The following is an 8,253-nucleotide window of genomic DNA, read 5'->3' as shown; positions in this document are numbered from 1 at the left end:
TTTTTTTGTCAAGGAATGGGTCTTGGCAAGATATTCTTATATGTCAAGAGGACAGTGGGAGTCTAAAAGATCCTGAAAGAGTTTCAAGATCTAATCAAGAATAAAACCTGTAGTTTATCACTAGCACACGACTTGAGGTTGATAACCTATCGTGTTGACATATTCCTATTTATGTGCCCATTTTAATTAAAGTTGGCTTTGTATATGAGTTCTGAGAGTTCTCAATTGGTTGCATAACAATATGGAAGCAATGACAGACCCTTGTGCTGCCAGGTGGCAAGAAGTTAAGACTGCACAAGTTCACTCCATATGAATTCGGTTTTGTCACTAACCTTGTCTTGTGATTATGGTTTTGACAAATTCACATGGATAGGAACACATACACCATAAAATCTAAATGTCATATTCTCTCCGATTCATGAAAATGATGGTGAAGAAATGCTTTCACTAAGTGGGTTTAAGTAGATAGCAATTGTGAAAAGGTCTAAACAAGTGAGACTATGATTACGACATCCTTTTTCATAGTTCTGAAATTGTTTAGACACACATGTGTGCTATCTAAGGGAAGGTGTATGATTTTGATAAAGTTTTATCAAAGCATCTCGTATCAAAAGTCTGAACTTTGGTAAGAAAGTCAACAAAGTATTGATTTCTAGAAATCCAGCTGATTTCTGAGTACATGTCAAAGCTAGTGGGAGCATAAGTGTTATGCTGATAATCATCATGTTAGTGGGAGCATGATAATTATGATAAGTGTTGCAAGTTAGCAATGTTAATTATAGAAAATAAAAGTTTTAATTGGGAAAAGTTGTTTTTCTATAATTAAGGGAGAGGAAATTATACTTTATTTCATTTCTAAAAAGCTTAGATTGAGATTTTAATCATCTTTAGTCAAGGATATATATATATATATATATATATATATATATATATATATATATATATATATATATATATATATGAATTTTATGTTGGAAGGGCTCAACTTAAGGAAATTCTATATATATATTGCGTTCTCAAAATTCGATTATGATTACGACATCCCTCTTCATAGTCGAATTGTGAAAACATGGAAAATAAAAATATTGTAGCAAAAGACTGGTCTATAATCATGTTTTTATGTGAGACATCATGAATTGTGTCCCATATGCTTCGGGTATAGGATCGATTGCATGTGCTATAATATTTATCTTTTCAAAATTTTTCAAATGTCTGGGGGAATTAAGAGGGGAAAAGGTCTAGACTTGGATATGACTAAAGTCATTAAGCAATTGTCGAGGACAATATGAGGTTTACTAAAGATTGGTTGCTCAGGGACAGTTGGAAGTATAATGTTAATTTTGGAAGGGCCATATTGACATATTCTGAAAGGAGGCAACACTTGTTCAGAAGTGATAGTCAAAATGGGAATATGGAAATGTCTCCATAGGTGGAAGTTATTCAATCTGTGTAAGATTAGAAAATTTAATGCAAGTAGGATGTTCAAAGCAATGTACTTTGAATCTGAGACTTCGTTTCCATGTAGTTGATCTCCATTGGAATACTCTGTAATGACTGTTGACAAGTCTTTATGATTTTGTGCATAATCATTACAAGAGGATCAGTGCATATAAGTTTAAAATCTAACAGATTTTGGTAAATGGTAGGGATTTGGAATTCTTACATTTACGATAAGGATTTGGGATTGTGAAATGAGAATCATTGGAATTATGTTCAATCGATCTATTTCACAAAGTAAAGATCATAGACAAACTTAGTGTGCATACTTGGTATATGGCATAACTAATGTTTGGACAAACATAGTGTGCATACTTGGTGTATGGCATGACTATTGTTTGGATAAACATAGTGTGCATGCTTAGATCATGGCATGACTATTGTTTTGATTCAAGTATAAAGTTGATTAGTTGAAACATTATACAATGAATAATATGTAATCAATATGGTAATAAATAAAGGGTGTTCTATTTATATTCATAAGTTCTGAGACCATATTGGATACAATTATTCTTGTGTTTCACTTTGCATGTTTTGACTTCCAGAATAACGAGGTCATTCTTCCCGAATGACTAAGTTATTCAAACCATCCATATTCGATAATACGTTGGAAGTAGGTATTAAGGCAAGACTGTCATGAAGCTGGCTTCTAGATGTCTAAGGTGTTGGACATAGTGAGAGTTGCTACAACATTCATGATTGCTCATAAGTTCTGAGTATTGGATTAAACCCACGCTCATTTGAATTACTTCATGGATTTTATCACGAGCGATCATAAAACGATAATATCTTATATTCTTCAAACCTAGAGATATGAGTTGTTGACTATGAGTTGGTTATACATTGATTGCACAAAAACGCATTGATAACTCAATGTTACAAAACGTGCCTTTTTGTATGATTCAACAAGTAGTAGGACTAGCATATGAGTCGAAGTTTATCCATTCCTTTTACCCTTGTAGGGATAAAAGCGATATCTGTGCGCACCTCGATGATTTAGTGATGACACCCCCAAGTGCTTGGCCAAGCCTGGACTGATTTGATTTGTTCAATTAGCCGGTCATCGTAAATCGGAAATCGGGAAACAACAAATGGACAAAGAGAAGGATTATAATTCATGTCTCAGTCCATATGATATCTAGAATAGAGGAATATATGATCCCTTAACTAATGAACAAGTCATTGACTAGGTCGGAGTTCGACAGTGGCTTTAAGAGCTACGATTGCTAGTCAGGTTTTGGAGTTATACACAATAATAGTTTTAGACTTATCCAAGTGGGAGACTGTTGGATTAGTGTCTAAGTCCATAACTATAATTGGTATGTACTTGACCCGATTTGGCATGGTCCATTTGGGTTACATGACATCGGAACAATTGGATAGACAAAATGAGAAAAAGGATACTAGTGGTTTATATTAATATATTATAAGTTATAATATATTAATATGAAATCGTATTATTTAATTAGTATTGATCAAGAATTTATTTAGAATAAATTTAGTGATCAAAAGGAACTAATTAAATATGGACTCTTATATATATATATATATATATATATATATATATATATATATATATATATATATGTGTGTGTGTGTGTGTGTGTGTGGTGGACCAAGTTTATTTAGGTTGGGCTAAGCTTTCATGGATAGTCCATGCAGTGTTTAACCCATGGATCCTATGGAAATGAAAGGTCATGGGTATTAGGGTTTACATGAATGTAACCCTAATCCTCCACACTATATAAAGAGGTCTTTGGTTCATGAAATTGACACTAGTGTGTGAGAAAACAAGAGTGGGTCAATTTCAAGTGTGAACCTAAGTATCCTTATTCTCAAGTTATTCCAAGTTGTTTTTGGTGTTGTGTGATTCCATTTGAGGTCCAAGACTTGGGGCACTAAGCTCTTAAAGGTTCAAGACTTCAAGCTTCATCAAAAGGTATATCATTCTACTAGATTCTTGTATTGTATATACTTCATATTATGCTAGTTAGGATGAAACATTGGAATATTGAATATTTGCATGTATAATAGAAAAAACATAGATCCAAGGTTTATAGGGTTTCATGTACACCATAGGAGTGTTAGAATGCTCAAAACCCTTCACACCGATAGAAACATCGATGTGCGCGACATAAATCAGTAATCACAGTTATTGAATCATACATTGAACAGTACAAATATAATCTTCTATTATTACTGAAATAGAAATTACATTGATGATGACTATTGCTAAATTGTGACACACACCTAAGTAATTCAGACTTATATAAAAATTATACGATTCTCATGACCAAAATGCTTTTTATATAAAAAATTTGAGTGTCAATTTATATAAAATAAAGTAATATTGCATCTTGTGCAAGACAAAAAATGACCAACTTTACTCTAGAAACCATGTACAAGCATTGTATAGTTTATATATAAAACTAATAAGTTTCAAATTTATAATTTTGTAAAATCGTGCCGTGGTATTACCTAAGTATTATCTTACTTAATTTGGGAAACACACTTACCCCACTAGGGCAAACTCCTCTCACGTGAATATTGAATTTTCTTCAAAAAAAACAAAGGGTTTGTTTAAATAACTTATTTAATGTAAGTTATTAAAACATGTCCATCTGTGTCATGATATTTATTAAGTATTCTATGACTTACTTAATTTCTAGTATTGACACTTATCTTTTTGCGTCACAAGTTATTCCATTACATACAAGCCTTTTCAACTAGTATAAGTGAACAAAAACACCGTATAAACCCAATATCAACTCTATACGGTAACGAAACAAAACTACGATTTTATAATAAACTCACAATCGAACTCGTGACACTATACTTTTTGAACTGGCTCCTTAATAGGGCATGCTTAAGTCATTCATCCCATTATAAGACGTGGTAATGTTCAGTGGTACTAATGTCAATGCCAAAATACGTCTCGTCAGACGTAGTTGTAGCTACCAATTCCATGCAGGCGGTCTAACCGTATAAGATCAATAGTATGACATATATACTTCTCCTTAGTCGTTCTTTGCGGATTAACGGTTATGAAAATGAAGGGTTTTCCACCAAGACACACAGTCTTAGTATTCCTAGCAACATTTCGTTTTTTGAAGCTTGTCGTGAGAAACCGCAATTTACACCTTCTTGAGTTTAAAACAAACCATTAGGGCTATTTTGATTAAAATAAATGGAATCGGGGTTGATTTGTAACTTAATTAACCAAAATGGATAGTTTTAGTTAATCAAAACAAATAAGAGGGATTGATTTGGGTATAACTTAACATATGTAGGGCTGTTGTGGGTATAACTTAACAAGTGGAGGTTTGTTTAGTAAATCAATTAACCAAAAGTGACCATTTTGATAATGTTTTCAAATGAGTGTTGTTTTGGTAGACCTGGCAATTCCATACAAGAATACACGAATATGTGAGAGACACGACACGACACGAATACATCTTAAAAATTGAGTTAAAGCATATTTCTCATCGTGTAATGGTATCGTGTCAAATTCGTGGCTGACATGTTTTCATGACACAAATACACGAATTTCCAGGTCTATGTTTTGGTATTACTAAACATTTACAGGGGCTGAATCTATCAAGTGGTTCAAACAAAAAGAGTTGGGGCTTTTTGTGCCCTTGTCTGATAGATCGAACGGAAAGAAACATGAATGAAAACGATTAGACACACAAATGAAGCACATAAGAGCATCCAATGATTTATCTTTTGAGAAAGAAAATAATAAAACGGGGGCAACTCATATCGTCAACGATGGGAAAAGGGAACTCCTGTCCTTGGTTTTCATCCGATCGAACACAATGAATCACAAACAGGGGTAGCGACAGGGAAGGATCGGTGGTGTTTGATCGAGACAAGAAGGATGAAAATCAAAGCTAGTGGTGGTTGTGTTTGGCCTGACAGTTCAAACGAAAGGGAATGGGTCTTCAATTCCCATATGACCAAAGAAGAAAACGAATGGGAGTAGGAAAAAGAGAAAACAATGGGTAGTGGGTGGATCGGAAAGACATCGTCTGCACTTAGCTTGGCTGGAGAAAGGAGAAAAACGAAGGAAGAGAAAGAAATAAGAGATAGCGATCTCTAGTTTTTTTTCGATCGGTGAAGAAGGAAAGTCGAATGAAAGCAAAAAAATGAAGGTAGTCAAAAGGGTTGGTTAGGTGTGGCTGAGAAATCACGAGGAGGAAAGTAGTCGATCTCCGGTAGCCTTTCTCGTTTCTTACATCTTGTTTCCGGCACAAAGCCGATAGAACAAAAGCAGCAGCATCAATCTCCGATGAAAAGAGCACCACCAGTGCTTTGGTTTGGCTTGGATGTAGAAGGAAGAAGAAAAGGGGGTTGTTTGGTTGTTGTTGCTTGGGAGTCATCACATGGGTGTTTGGAAGCTGCGACATGTGAAGCAGAAGGGCGTTTGGGTGCTTGATCGATGGGAAAGAAAACGAGGAAGGAAGGGAGTTACGGAGGTGTTGGTAGCCACCGGTTTTCTTCCCTTGTCGGTCATACCCAAGACCGAGACCGAGAGAGAGAGAGAGAGAGAGAGAGAGAGAGCATTATCATTTTAGAGTTTTCTAAAATGATAAAAAGAAAAGATAGAAATTTGATTGTCCAAAGATTTTTAATAGATTTTAATGATTGAAGTTGTAAAAAAAATCAGATTCTAAAGATATTTTGTGCAAAAATCAATGCAATATATTTTTGTGTTGTAAATCCCGTTTTCGATTCGGGTGTCAACAAATCGTTTTGTGAAATTTTTTCTGAAATTTTCCTACTTGTTGTCTGGGTCATTGTGATTCCAAAAGCTTAGACTGAATTAATTTATGATATACCAAACTCCAGGAAACAACTTTTAAAATTTAACGATTAATTGTTTCGGATTCGACAGATTTTACGAAGCTGCTTTTTGTCGAGATTAAAAATGTGATAAAAATTAAATAATGTAATGTATCATAATCTAAGTTCAAAAACATATTCATAAGTGGATTACGAGGTTCGTAGCTATTCCAAACGTAGCAGTGCACAGTTGGTTTCAGGAAAATCAGATGCATACTGATTTTTATAACTTTAAAGAGGCGTAACTTTCTCATACGATATCCGTTTTGAACATTCTTTATATCCATGGAATTAGAAGAACATAATCTATCCAAATTTCTTATCTATAATTCTCAAATATAGTTAATGAAATTTTTTATTTTTAACATCACAAATATAATTACTTTTTGGTGATTTCCGATTCTATTCTCAACTATAAATGGTTTGAGACGTTATAAAGGCAATTTTGAATATAATATTTTTAATATACATTATAAAAATATAATTTTCACATAATTGATCCTTAACACATAGCAGTTCGCGGTGATTTGACCGGCGAACTCTGACCAGTTTTTACCAATTGTTACATTGTTCCCCCATTGAAAGGAATTTCTTCTCGAAATTCAACATGTAAATAAAACATGATAAAGCAATTGGTGGTATGTTCTTTTCGTTTGATCCACACATGACCTTTCTGTAGCCATTTTATGTTTCATAACCCAAGATTGGATACTAGGTCAAATAGATGGCTCTATTCTAATCCTATAAGGGAAAATAATATGGAATAAGACCAAATCAAGTATTTTAAAGATTATTGAATCTTAAATACAATTCTGGTGATGTACTTTCCCAAATATGAAACACTAGCATGGTTTTTGGTACACTCATTGAGATTTGGCATTTGAAAGAGCATCGTCCATATCGTTTAGTCCTCAAGATAATTTGATGTAAATAACATGGCCAAGTTCTATTAAGAAACTCTAAGGTACTTTGAGCTGCAGGTTTAACCTCCCTCATTCTCTAATCTGAATCATTCCTCAAAAGGAAAGCGTTTAAAGTTACCCAGTCTTTGATTTGGAAGTCAAGACTTACATCTTTTTTTCACATAACTCTCTTGAGATTCATGTATAGCCCGAAATCGTTCTCAGGTTCACATAATATTTTTGTAATTTCATCAGTGATTCTTGGATCGAAATGCAGCATATCACATGCATGCTTTTTGTTGAATTTTGCATCTTTAACCGTTGCTCAACATATCGAGTATTGGCGCTCGCTTTGATATAAAAACTCAATGGTATGGCCTTTATGTTGGTGTGACAACTATTATCATGGGTAAACTCAATTAACAACCATGAGTACCTTATGAAATATTCAACTCCATCATACATGTTCAGAGCATATTACTCATGTTGAGATGGTTCTTTCGTTCTGACCATTAGAGATGATAAGCTATGCTTATGTCTAAGCGTGTACCCAATTATTTTTTATGACTGTCAAGATTGCTAGGTGAATCTACTATCATAGTGAGACATGATATAGATTGGCACCTCATGCAGTCTGATGATTTCTTTGGCAAGTCCTGGTTAGCTTCTCCATTTAGCATGGTTCTTAGATTTAACGGAAAATAGGCATACTTAGTCAATATGTGGACGACTAGTTGAATAAAATTGAAGCCACTATGTTTCTAGGGTAGCTTTGGTATGAATTCCATTGACGTTGGTTCCCGCTTTTACTAGGGTATTTCTTTATCATTAACCTAGTCTTGAGTATTTCTGACATTCTGCATTTGGTACAAGTTTGTTATTTGTCCACTTAATTGATAATCTCTGCTTTCATTCATGTTCACCATTTTCGTTTCTTTAGATATAAACACATTAGGTCGGAGCCTTGATGGATGGGACGCTTTCGTCCGTGAGCTTTGTCCAAGATCAT

The sequence above is a fragment of the Lactuca sativa genome, chromosome 6 (genome assembly GCF_002870075.4).
Source record: "Lactuca sativa cultivar Salinas chromosome 6, Lsat_Salinas_v11, whole genome shotgun sequence".
NCBI lineage: Eukaryota > Viridiplantae > Streptophyta > Magnoliopsida > Asterales > Asteraceae > Lactuca > Lactuca sativa.
Note: the sequence above shows the minus strand (reverse complement) of the source record.